This window comes from Monodelphis domestica, chromosome 6, assembly GCF_027887165.1.
Source record: "Monodelphis domestica isolate mMonDom1 chromosome 6, mMonDom1.pri, whole genome shotgun sequence".
NCBI classification, from domain to species: domain Eukaryota; kingdom Metazoa; phylum Chordata; class Mammalia; order Didelphimorphia; family Didelphidae; genus Monodelphis; species Monodelphis domestica.
The window spans coordinates 289556327-289570609 of NC_077232.1; positions in this window are offsets into that span (position 1 = coordinate 289556327).

The window sequence follows — 14283 nt, forward strand, 5'->3', positions numbered from 1 at the left end:
TGGGTTTGTACCCCAAAGAGATAATAAGGAAAAAGACTTGTACAAGAATATTCATAGCTGCACTCTTTGTGGTGGCCAAAAACTGGAAAATGAGGGGATGCCCTTCAATTGGGGAATGGCTGAACAAATTGTGGTATCTGTTGGTGATGGAATACTATTGTGCTCAAAGGAATAATAAAGTGGAGGAATTCCATGGAGACTGGAACAACCTCCAGGAAGTGATGCAGAGTGAGAGGAGCAGAACCAGGAGAACACTGTAAACAGAGACTGACACACTGTGGTACAAGAGAACGTAATGGAGTTCTCCAGTAATGGCTTTACAATGTCCCTGAACAACCTGCAGCGATCTATGAGGAAAAAAAAAAACTAAAACTAAACTATCCTCAAGCAGAGGACAAACTGAGGGAGTAAAAACACAGAGGAAAAGCAACTGCTTGACTACAGAGGTTGCGGGGACATGACAGAGGAGAGATGCTAAATGAGCGCCCTAATGCAAATACCAACAACAAGGAAATGGGTTCAGAGCAAGGACACATGTGATACCCAGAATCGCGCGTCGGCTAGGGAAGGGGTGGCAGGAGGATGGGGGGAGGAAAAGAAAATTATCTTTTTCCAATGAATAATGTATGAAAATGGCCAAATAAAATAATGTTTAAAAAAGTAAAATTAAATTAAAAAGAAATAAAGTCAGGGGTTCTGATGCAGATGGTGAAGCAGAAAAGAAGACAGATTCACAGGCCAGATTGGTAAAAAGAGAACGATATGAGAGTAGTGTAACAAAAACTCAAAGGGAAAAGATGATTTAGAAGAAGTGATCAATCATATCAAATGCTGTAGATAGGTTAAGAAGATTCAAGAATAACAAAAGATTTCCATCTCCATGGCAGCAGGCCAATTCTAGTATAATGCACTGTTGCTACTTCCTAAAAAACACTGTTTGTCTGTCCTGTTAGAAGCCTTATTTGGGCTAGGTATCTTTTAATCTGAAATATAATATAAATTCTGGAAGGTCAGGGATCTGTTGGGTTTTCTTTTTTATTCATCTTTGTATCCCTATTAGAGATAATTGAATTTTGTAATGGAAAACATGTAGTGGTAGATTATTTTATGCAGTAACCAAATCTATAAGTGTCAGATATCATCAGGACTACAAGATTTGGTCAATTTGTATTAACATACACAATGGTAGAATCAACATTTTGGATAAGAAATAAGAGATTGAATTTGACACTCTTATGGTTCATTTATTTTATTATTCATTCATTTGCCATATGTCTAAGAGTGCTCTTCCCATCAAGTGATGTCACAGAGACTGCTGGACTCAAATATCAGCACTCAGTTCTGCATCTATTAATTAGAATTCCAAAGGGATTATTTTTCCTTTGAGGGTAAATGGTGCAGAAATACCATATGAAGATTCAAAAATGGGAAGTATAACTCTCTGGGACTCCACATTGGCTGGGACTCCTTGCTTTTATGAATACACCAATGGGAGCAAAAGGAATGGTATGTCAGCATTGTCTAATTGAGCATTGTAAGCAGGGAACTGTAGAAGCAGCAAGACAGAGAATGGGTGGGTGAGAATGTGAGGAAAAAAGGAAAACATCCTTATATGAACTCCATATCATAACTTGCTAACCTTACTTTAATGTCCATCTATATTTTCTCTGCTCTTGAATAACAATAGAAATTAGACCTATGATTTCACTAACATATGGAATTTCTTCTATCAGCACAGATTGGCATTTTTCTCTGCACCTTATATATTTATAGAGGTAGCCAAAGCATTGATAGATAAGTGCCTTCCCATAGCTGGACTTGAACTCAGATCTTCCTGCCTCTGAGACCTAGTCTTCATCTACTTTTCCACTCAACCTCTACATTCCCCTTAAAATTCTGAATAAATCACATTCCCAATAAGAGTGATTTTTTTCTGTCTATGAATTAATGGTTCAAGTGGTTCAAGAAACCAGACAATGAGAAAAGTGATTTGCCAGGCCTTGATTAGGATGATGGTGAGTTGATTGGAGTTTCTATATAAAATATAGCATACTATATCATAACATAGCATATCTGTGTAGATCTCAAAATATTTCCTAGAATGCATTGTAAGCATTAAAATAATATTTCTCCCCAGATACATATTTTATAGTTTATTAGAAAAGGTAGACAAACATTCCTCTAAGTAATCTGACTATGGGGTCCCCAGCCTACAAGTCTCTTCCTCTCTCCCTTCACCTGCCTGCTCTGTTCCCAACTTCTCCTTTTTTCATTCTCTTCTCGCTTCTCCCTCTCTCAAGCCCACAGCTTTGACATTTATTGATGTACAGCATGTACAGGGACTCAAACTTGGAACAACTGTGTTATATCAGGAATGTTTGATGGACAAGTCAAGCTACTCAGGAGAGGGAGGGACTTCCTTGACACAATTCCCCCTGTGATCCTTTGGGAGACCCTAAAAGTCATACAATGTTGCATTTTTCTAAGAGAAAGTTATAATAGTTGGTGATTAGAGTGGAACATGAGAAGTAAAATACAAAAACTGATTGATAGACATATTAACAAAATGCCAATTAGGGGTCAGTTCCCTTTGGCATAAGAGTTTACATTCAGAATAAATATGTTCAACTCCCTTCAATTCAGTTCATTATATCCCAAAGTTCATTCTGGATCTTTTGATGCAGTGTGTGGTTTCTTCAGGCATATTTTCAGCACCTTCTCCAAAAGGATCCACTTTCTTGATTCAGGATGTTGGCAAATTTCTTTTCCTGAAATTTCTCCAAAATTTTTTAAATCTTGGATTTTAGGATAATTACATAATCCCCCCTGAGCAGGGTGTTGACCAACACCAGAATCACACTGGGATACATGACTGAGTTATGGGGTATATGAAACAATTGTCAAAAGAAAAACAAAACCAAAACAAACCACCACCCCCCAAATCCCAAAAGAGTAAAAATTAAGTTCTGTATAAAAATAACAAATACAAAAATGTTAAAAAATAAAATAAAATCTTACATGTATAAAATTCTGAGTAAAAAAGAAACATGTAATAGTTTCTTGAATCACAGGCAAGGCTCTATTAAAGTGACTTATGTCCCACAAGCATGTAGGACAATAGCAGCAATACAGCACTTTACCCATTTGTGGCCAGAACTACAGATAATTGCCAAACTATAAGAAAGAAAGGACTAAATTTCAGCAGCAAATTGGAAAAATCATTCCCTTGGCTGATTGTACCTTCACTGTCAGAGATAGGGGGTGCCAGGATAATAGCCAAACTGAGGTACTTGACTAAGAATATTGTACATGGAGAGTGGTAAATAAGTCAAGTGCCACAACCTCGATTCTTACACTAAGTTCAAGTCCTATCATATTAGCATAGAAGTTCAACAATCCTCACTGGATTGGGTTTGGTTCATTTTGACCTTGTGCTACTTGGCACTGTATATTGGCTCTTTTGTTCCCTTCTCCTGGAATCAGACATAATCTTTTAATAAAGTCCCATAAAATTTATTAATGTAAGGCAGATTTTCATAGTCTAAAGCTTTTGGGTATGCATATTACTAGGGCTAATAGATACTGTAAACTTATGCAATAAACTTTATCCTTTAAGTAAAAAAACAAAACAAAACATTAATACTGATTTCATGTACTGCAAGGATCACCAAGGTTAGGAAAAAAAGAAGGAAAAAAATCAAATATCCTATTACAAACATAAACAGAGAAAAAAAATTAATCATAATTTCACATTTCACATTCCATGTGACAATGTGTTAGCCAAGCAGAGGCACAACACAAAAAGTCCTCACTGAAAAATGAAATTTATATCACTCTTAACTCAGCCAGAATCCACAGTGTGAGTGTACTGTGGCAGCAAAAATATGGGTTCAAGACTTTGAATTGCCAAAACTGTAAAAATAATTTTTGTGTCTTGATTTTATATCAAAAATAAGTGCTCACCATGGGAAAAATTCCCAAATATGAAATACCCAAGTCAGCTGGGTTTTATGGAGATTTTAATTAATATAAATCAAGGAATTAAGGAAAGGGAAAGAGACAGAGTAAGAGGAAATAATAGGAAGGCTAGGGCCAAGACCAATGACCTAGGCCTTTTCTCTTTAAGAGAGAAACTAAGTCATTCTTTTATCCATTCACCACAAGATTTTGTCCCAAGCAAAACTCCAACTAAGTTCAGAGGCCCAGCTACTCCAACTAGTCCAAGATCCAACTCACTCCTAAGTTGAGAGAGCCAGCTCTTTTTAAAGAGAAATTTCTCTCATGTCACCTCCCCTAAATTTTCACATCTACCAATCACAGTAGATGCTTTTCCTAGGACTGCCCACACTTATTTTTTAGTTCTCACCTTCTTTGGGTTGATTATATCTTTTGAGTACTTCACACCTCTTTGCTAAACTTGCCCCTTGCAAGTTGCCTGATCTTTTAGTGATTAATTTGACCTTCATAGGTACTTAGAATCCTTTTGTATTAGATCTAAAAATAGACCTAGCTTTAAGGTTTTGCCTCACTATAAGTATGAGTTAAGTACCTTCATTGTTCACTAAGGAGTTTTATAACTTTATCTTCCCCTAAAGTATGCCTAAGTATGGGTTGAGTAATTTAAAGTTCCCAATACATTCCTGATCAAGTACCTCCATTGTTTAAATAGGGAATAACCTTAACCATAACCTTAAGATAATATTCCAGTGTAGAGTCTGAGAAAATTTAAGATTCACAGTACATAAATTTTTCACCAGGTAAAAATCTTTTAAAAAACAGTAGCATAACAACTAATATTCTAAAAAGTACAATAATCCCCCAAATTATAAGAGCCCATTTAAGGATAACTGTAAACAAACCTATTCATTGCAGCTATGAGAGGTTCCACCAGCTATCATTAGGATTCACGTGAGTCTCTATAGCTACTTGCTGTGTGTCATTAAAAAGCTTTTGAAATCATGAATATTTATCCCAGGTTCTACAGATTTAGCCAATCTTTCAACTTTGGCAAAGATATTTTTAACAAAATTTATTTTTACCATTATTCCAAAATTTGGTGAAACAGAAACCTAAAAAAACTCTATCCTTGTGATGAATAGTTACAAATATAATAAATCCATTTCGAAGCTACTAGGCTTCACAGGAAAAAATCATTCCCATCTACTAGATGAGATTATAACACATCACAGAGTAACTAAACAACTTGGGCACCTCCCTCCCTCTTGGTATGAGACTGTAACAGTGTACCAGAACTGTCTCCAATATGTCCCAACCATTTTCACGTGGAGCCGAGGACTAAAAAGGAAAAATCACTTCAGGTGTATCATCTATTATATTTACAGTAAATGTAGAGATGGGAAAAATGCAATAATGCCAATGCACTCTACTTCAACTACAAATGGACCCTTACCTCTTGTTACAAACAACTCAGAGGCAGGCAAATGATCAATCTCTGTAGGGATGCTCCCAGGTATCTAAAAATCATTTTTGAAAACACATTAAAATCAATTTAAATTATTAGATGAATAAATTCCACAAATGTATACAGGTTGAAACCAATGTGATGGAGTCCATCCATCAGCTCTATATGACAATTAACAAAGGCAAAAAAGGAATAAAATGCTATTTATGGGATTTTATAAAGATATTCTTCAGCACAATCATAGGGGAGGTACAAATAAAGATAATATAACAGAAAATTTAAATTTTGATAGCTTATGAAGTAGTTAAAAATAAATTACATGTACCTTGTATTTGGAATTGTGTTACAGAGACTTCTTCATTCTGGGGAGGGGAACAAACTGAAACAGTTAACATCAATAAAGCAATATGGTCTGACAGGGCTTAAAATTCACCTCCAGACTCTTCAAGGTTCCTTTCCCTCCCAAATACCTTCATTCATCACAATCCCTTTGTCCACACCTCTGGGGTCCCCCATACTGAGGGGAGTTCCCACACTGAGTACAGATGTTTGAGTGTGAGTTTTGATTTGCCTCATTCGAATAACCATTCCTCCTATTATTATCATTATTCCTGAAACTTCTATTCCTATTTTCCTGATTTCTCTTCTTACAATTCATAATTACATTACCCACTTTTCCACAAAAGTAACATGTTAGTGGTTATTTGGTGGATTCTTGTAAGGAAGCTATGATCTCTCCTTGCTTTGCCTTTACAACTTTCAGTTAATTCTTTTATTTCCTTCCTCAATTCCTCTACTAAAGTAGCATTCTCTTTATCCTTCTCACCCTGTTTAGCAGTTGATTCCTTTATTTCCTTCCTTAATGCTTCCTCTAAATCAGTGTTCTCCTTCTCCTTTTCCTTATGTCCCTCAAAAATATAAACTGCCACTCTTTTTAATTCTTCAAGGTCCATAGTAGGCCAGTTTGGACAGCTAGTCATAAAATAATTTCCAACTACCTTACAACTATTTTTCACAAATTATATTCTGGTTTTTCTACAGTCCCATTCCCTATCAAGATTGAGCTTAATATATCTTCCTCCCAGCTCAATAAGTCTATCAATAAACTGGGAGGGATTTGCATTGTCTTCTTGCTTAAGATTTTCAAATTTAGTCCATGTACCAGGCCTATCAGAACAGGCTCTCATAGCTTTTAGCAATGCATTTCTAGCCTGGCATAGTTGTAATTAATCTTGCTCTGAATTTGGGTCCCATTTTGGATCTTCAGTTGGCCAATGAGTTGTTCCCTCTCCCTTGGTCTGATTAAATAAATAAATAAAGAATCTTATTCCTTTTCCTTTCTGTTAGCAAGGCCTGGAGCAAATTTTCCAAATCAATCCATGTGGGGTTATATGTATGAAAAATGTTCTCAACCCTATTTATTAACAAGATAGGCTCAGTTTCAAATGAGGGCAGTTTTTCTTTGAATCTCTTGATGTCTAGTGGAGAGAAAGGTGTATGATGTCTAATGTTTACTAAATCTCCTTGTCTGTTATATGTAGGGACATCTCTTAGAAGGAAAAGACCTTTGTTTGAATCATCTGTGGTAATTTCTGCTTGGCCTGTGTTCTGGTGTTCAATGAAGTGGGTTTCAGTGAGGCTAGTAGGAGAAGGGGGTGGGGTGGTTGAATGGAGCTGGTCAGCAGGTGGGGAGGCAAAGCGAAAAAGATCAGGGGAGGAGCTGGGGGCATAGTGGAGAAGAATAGGGAGGGGTTGGGGTGGAGTGGAGAGGAACAAGAGAAGGACTGGGAGTGGGATGCAGAGGAATGGGGAAGGGCTGGAGGGCAGGGTGGAGAGGAGTAGGAGGGGTGAGGTCTAGAGGAGTCATAGCTATGGTAGGTGGAAAGGAGGGTATGGAAAAGGATTGAAGTAGAGATAATATAGGTGGGATATGGGAGATGGGTGGGCACTGCATAGTTAGAAGGAGGGTATGAGTGAGATGTTAAGGGAGGGTAGAGAGGTAGATTGGGGGAAAGGGATGGGAGGAGTAAGGAATGAGTGAAGTCGGACAGGGAGAAGAGCTGAGGGGTTCAAGTCCTTGTTTGGGTCAGTATGAGGAGAAACCTCCTCATGGGCCAGGTGGGATGAGAGTGTGTTTCTTGCTAGATTCCACTGAAGGAGTTAAGCTAGAATGGTTTGGTTCCAAAGAAAGAATGGTTTCCTCACTGGAGGGGACAGTTGATTTATCAACATGATATGCCCACAAGAACTAGTATTTATAAACTTTGGAATCTTTTTTTTTTTTTAATGGCTAACTCAAATCTTTTATGATTTTGAAGTAAAAAAAGCCATATTTTGGTCAGGTAAAAGATATGTCCATCGATGCCTTACGAAGTTTTCTAGCTTCTTTCTTTGTCATCCAATTTTCTTTAGGTAGATTAGGATCAGCCCAAGAATTAAGAAATTTATGCAGGGGTGAATCAGGAAGAATATTTCCTGATTTCCCTTGATTTGTTCCAGTATTTCCCATATTGTCTAGTCTGTATGTCCTATTTAAGCTAGTTTGATTATTGCTAACTGGTCAGCTTAAACAATGAAAAGTTTCTAAAACATAAAAAATGGAGACACAAAGTTCTTCAATGTTATTGTGGAAGGCAATAAAAGGTTTAAAACAAAAAGCTAAAGTAAGGAAACAGTAATTGTTGCACAGCAATAGTATCAATAACTAATGTGTATTTTGTGTAATAATTGTTGCTATTAATAATTAATAACAATATGTATTTATTGTTGATGTGTTTACTGTTGATTATGTTATCAATAATTAATAATGTACAATTATTCTACTTATCATTATTAATAATTGATAACCACAAACCATAAACAACTAGTATCAATTATCAATAACTATTAGTAATTAATAATAGGATTGACTAATAATAGTTATTGAAAATTAGTAGTTATTGTTATTGATAGTATTAATACTATTGTGTTCTAAAATTATTCCTTAACATTGCATGTTATTAATTTGATTTAAATGTTGGCTTTGTTCAATTTTAGAAATTTGCTTTTAATTTAAATTCAATATTATTAATATTTAACTATTAACAATTCTTTCATTTAAATGTATTCAATTTAATAGCATTATTTTAGATCACTAATAGCAGTAGCAAAGGAATTATTTTTATTTTCCTGCAGTTTTAATTCTTGACAGTAGGTGGCACTATAAATGCATGTAGAGTTGGAGGCCTTTATCTAAAAGCAATCAGATAAAGGAAGAGAAAGGAAAAAAGTTGTGGCTTTTGATATGCTAAAGGAAGGCAGTCAGTCTACCAGGAAAGCTCAAGGGTGGGGGAGGAAGAGAGAAAAACTCAAAGAGAACTTCCTTGTTAAAATGCAGTCTGAAGAAATGTGCTGAGGGGGAAAGGGAAGAAAAAAAATAATTCCAAAAAGCACTTCCTATTAGCCCAGTTCTAAGGACTGGTTTTGGGGTGGGGGGGAGGGGACAGAGAAGGGAAAGAAAAATGGAGTTAAATCCCTTCCCCTCCCCCAGAATGAACAGCCATGTGTTTTCAAAGTTGGAGAGGCAGGGAGCCCCTAACTTCAGTCCACAGCCTGGAAGGACCCCCAGGATTAAGCAGGTGTGGTAAGCCGGGAAAGTCAGGCAGACACTGGGCTGGGGAAGATCTGTTGGGTTCTAGGGCCCCTTGGTTAAAACAAACAAACAAACAAACAACTTGGTCCCATTTGGAATGGGGAGGGGATGGGCTCCCATGCACTGGGCTGTGCTGAGCTGGGGAAAGGCAGCAGGTGTTGGGGAGCCCGAGTCAATTTCCCCTGTATTGCTCACCTGGGGAGCGTGCAGAGGCTGGGAAGAAACAGGAGTCCGCATTTTTTGCGCTCAGGAAAGTCAGACTGTCAGGGGGCACGCTGCGGGACCCTGCCCTGTCCTCTACCGCCCCACTCTTGCCCAAAAGGGGTTGGGTGGGGTGGAGAACTGTTATGGACATGGAAGGATACCTTTGGGGTTCGGGAAGGATGCCTTTTGCAAGCATGCAATGACTCCAAAACTTAGCTTAAAAACAAAAAGAGATTTATTAATTTAGAAAGTAATGTTGAGAGTGGCCAGGGGGATAGCAAGGTGGGACAGCAAGATGGGGAGCAGTTTCCTGGGAGGACAGCATGAAAGGAAAGGCTGTTCCTCCATGGGGACAGCATGGATGGAGAGGCATCAGTTCTGGGGTTTATATACTCTTTAGATGCTATGTCCTGGTGTGGATGACCAGAATGTTAGTCCCTCAGGCATTTGGTGGAGTGGGGTGGTCATCTGACTGGGGTCTGCCTGGAGGCATAAAGATTCATTTCTTTGTCCATCTTAAATCTAGAGGACAAAAGAATCTCAGGACCCTGGGTGGGGTCATTGGGTGTTTCTAGGTTAAGAGTCACAAGGATGCAAGGGCAAAGGAGTTTTCCCTGATAATAGTTGGCCTGGGTTTCTGGGGGTACAGTGCCCATGTCAGAAGGGCCCCCAGGATTAAGTTAAGGGGGTGTCTCCTCACTCAGCACAGTGCCTGGTGGAGCAAAGCTGCAGTATGAGCCAGCAGTTTCGTGTGCCTGGGGAAGTCAGGGACGGGGCTGGGCTGGGTTCCTGTGCTCTGGCTAGGTCTCTACTGACCCACCGTTGGCTAAAACAGGTGGAGGTGGGGAAACACATGGGAGAGACTTTTCTCAACAATTCATCTGAAGGGGCGCTTTAGATGGTTCTGCCTCTTTCTCAGCAAGTGTCATATATACAGGCAGGTGCAACTGAGTTTCTATTAACCTATGCTGGCCTAAGCACTTATTTAAAACTTCTCAGAAGAAAAGTAAAGGTCTTCAAGAACCAATCTGGTCATCGTCAGTAAGAACTGAAATAATATTCCTACCCAGATATACATTTTATAAAGTTTATTAGAAAGTGTAGACAATTATTCCTCTTAGTAACCTGACCACAGAGATAAAGATAGGAAGAGTGAGTTTAGTCAAAGAGCATTAAAAACACAATGAAAAAGAGAAAGAAAGAAGAGGCAGGAGGGAAAGGGAGAAGGAGAAAGAACAGGACAATATATATAAGAAAGAAATGGAGGGGGGTAAAATAAAGACAAAGACAGAGAGTCTCTAATCAGCTTGCTTTTATAGAACAGAGAAAGGATAGCTCATCTCAAAAGAATCCTTCCTTCTGATGCCCAGCTAGCCAATCATGGTGAGTTTCCTGTGTCATATCAGTTAGTGTCCAGTGGGAATGCCAACACTTTTAAGAGGAAGTGTCCCTTATATACTTGCAGGGTAAATTACATGTCTTATGATCTCATGAAGGGGACTCATCAAATTGTTCAGACTCTCCTGAGTAATCCCTTAGATACAGAATTATAGAATAATATGATATTCTTAAAGTCATTTAGCTTGTTTTAGTTTTCATATCTACATTTTGAGAAAAATCCAATGTGTCGGAATTCTTTAAATAAAGTCCAATGTAATTCCAAATCATATGATGTATTGAAAATATTTTATACATATAATGCTTTACAGTTGTGAATGCAGCACACTCATAGACATTATCTCTTTAAAGAATAAAGTCAGAATTATATTTATATAAGTATATATCTCAAACTTTAACTCTCAAGTTTTTCTTTTAATTAAATTATATTTTGCAAGAATAATGCATATTCTTATTTTTGCTTTTCAAAGGAAATTTTCCTACTTAGGAGTAATGGAGCCACATTTTTCTCAACAGTTTTTTACTTTACCTTCACTTTTGTCTCTAAATCATGGTACCTCCCTATGTTCCTTTGTCCCATTCCTCATCCTTCCATTTTAGGACTTTTTTTTAGTCAAAATTAACTGAATACTTTACACAAACTAAGAAAATTATTGCAAGATATTGGATTTCCCCTTTCCCTTCTCACAAGTATTTCAATATTGTCCTATATTCTTAAAAAAAAAAGATTTCAGAGAAAAGAAACTTTAGAAAGATGAGATTTACTATGAAAAAATGGGAAGTCGGTTTTAAAAAGCCTGTATTAGTCACCAACTGTGATCAAGGCAGTTTGTTTGGATGACAAAGAAACTCATTTATCAAAATCTATAGCAAAACAACCAATAAGTTCTTTGAATAGTCTTAGCTTCCAGTTTCAAGAGAGAAGATGAAAGAGGTTAGTTCTACTTCAGGTTGCCATTGCTGCTCTAGAGACTGGCTACTCTGGGGGGTTTTCCTCATGGGTAAAACCCAGGATCCTTTTATTTGAGTTGTTATCTCACCCTCAGTGAAAGAGCTCCTTTTCTCTGTATCATCTGGTATACATTTTCTTATAATTGCCTTCATTGATTTCTGTTTTGAAAGTGATTTGGATCAATAGTTTCCTTTTCTAATTGTATTCATTATGGAATTGGTATCAGATGGGAAAAGGGTTAAGCCTTGGATATAGCACTTGGGATCCCCCTTCCCCTAAAAATAACAAAGCAATCAGAAGTTAAGTGAAACCCAATCATAACCCCTAGACCAGCGGTTCTCAACCTCTCAATTTGTAGAAATGAGAATACATAATGCATATCAGATGTTTACATTCCGAATCATAACTGTAGCAAAATTACAGTTTTGAAGTAGCCACCAAAATAATTTTTTGGTTTGGGGTCACCACAACATGAGGAACTGTATTGCGGGGTCACGGCATTGGAAAGGTTGAGAACCACTGCCCTAAACTAATAACATTCAAGGGAACATATAAATATAATTCTAATATGATATTCTCTCTCCCTCTGAGAAAAGCAGAGAAAGCTTCTAGTTTTGACCTTCTGTTTCCCTTTCTTACACTCTGCCCCAAAACACTATAGAGCAACCCATAAGATATCTGTAATCATTTAAAGAATGTGGCTTTTCCATTCACATAAGATAGACTAATGTGAATTTTAAAACTACTCCACCCTACTCAGACCTACTTTAGAAGATTTGATCTAGCTATTTCCTGATTTGTAACAATGGAGATACTTGGTCTAACAGAATCAAGTCTTGGGAACTCTACATTGCTACACCCTACTTAGTTTAACGAGGTCAGGAATGTCTGCACACATACTCAAGGATTAAGTATCTAAGAAGATGGCCTTCAACAGACATGTGCAGAAACAGCTGACAGACCCCTGGGCCATCCTAAGTCAAGCTAAGCTAACATTGGTACAGATGAGACGCAGGAAAGTGATGTAAAACTGTCTATATAGGGCACATCGCTTCCTCTCTTCCGCCCTTTTCCCCAGAGAGGCCGCTCTGGCCGTCAGCATGCTAAGCATGCTAAGCATTCTGACATCTTGACGTGGTGGCAGCTATTTGTCTTGGTTTTGGTGGTGAGTTTTCCCTTGAGCTAATTCAGGTTCAGGCATCTTGGCTGAGCCCTCTTGGAGTTCAGGCTGATTCCTTCCTCTTTTACTCTCCAAAACATTACCTTCCTAAAGTCTATAATCTTCCCCCTGGCACAAGCCAGGCAGGAGAAATACTACACCCTTTCCTTCTCCCTTCTTCTTAATTTCTTCCCACTATATTAATTAAATCACCATAAATTTCCAGCTGACTTGAATATTTTTTTTAATTTGGGATATCCATGGTGACCAATAATTAATATTGTTTAGGTCACAACACTAAAACTATAATTTACACTAAGTGGATAAAAAATATCTATTGTCCAGAGTTGTAGATAAATTTAGATGGACATTATAAAGCATGTCCTACAGTAAGCATATCTAGGACAATGAATTCAGATGGACAATAAATTGGGCCCAGGATTCAAGGAGTGGAGGAATGAAGGCTGAAAGATTTTTGCAAAATTGAAAAGCACTTTTATTGGCTCCAAGCCTCTTTCCATGAAAACAAAGGCTCAACCTCTTCAATGCTAATATTTTGTCAGTGTTTTAATATGACAGTGAGACATGGAATACCAGTGCCTCTAAAGAATTCAAAATAAGCATCATACAAAGAGCAAGGTATCAGCCAGCTGTAGTATAGAACCAACAAGAATCCCCAAAACGGGAAAAGAAAATGTGCTGGTCAAACAACAAGAGCAAGAAAAGTCAGATGGATAGCCAAATGGTATCCTCACAATGCCATGAGGAGAAATTAAAAAAAAAGGACCCCAGCTTATTGAATATAATCTTTCTGCCAAACTTTTGGGAAGACATGGAAAAGATTCACTTGATGAACCAAAATGGATAGTCATCTTCCTCACAGTTATGAACTACTTTACTTGATCAAATCACAGATCCATTTGAACACAAAGTATTTTTATCAACTTAAACAATTACAAATTGAGTAACCGAGTCAAAAAGAGGTCAAAGTACTTATCCATATATTCATTAGAAGAATTAGAATTAGAATCCAATCTTATATTCTTAGTCCAATTCTTTATATATTAGAGTTTGTTACCTTTGTAATGTAAAAATGGAGATTTGAACCCCAGACTTCAATCCCCAGAAGTCCTTGGTAGTTCCCAGAATTCCCTATAATCTCACCTGAGTCCTCACCTGAGTGCGAGATCACAAATTATTATTTAAAGGGGCTCTCTGCCTACTTTGGCTCTCTCTTCTTCTGCTTCTAAGCACACGCGTCTCTCTACCTGGCAGGCAAGATGTAGTGAGTAGATTGTACATGCTTTCTTATTTGTATTTCTTTATCCTTGATTTCTAATAATCTTTAGTAAACCTCATAAAATATAATACTTTTTAGTAGAGAAACTAATTTAATTGTTACAGTTGCAATATATGTTTTGGTTGGAGGATGGAGTGGGAAATTTAATCTTAATAAATGATTTACAGACAATATGCAGATGCTTATAGATTCTTCAAGGTAAATCCTCTTTGTAATT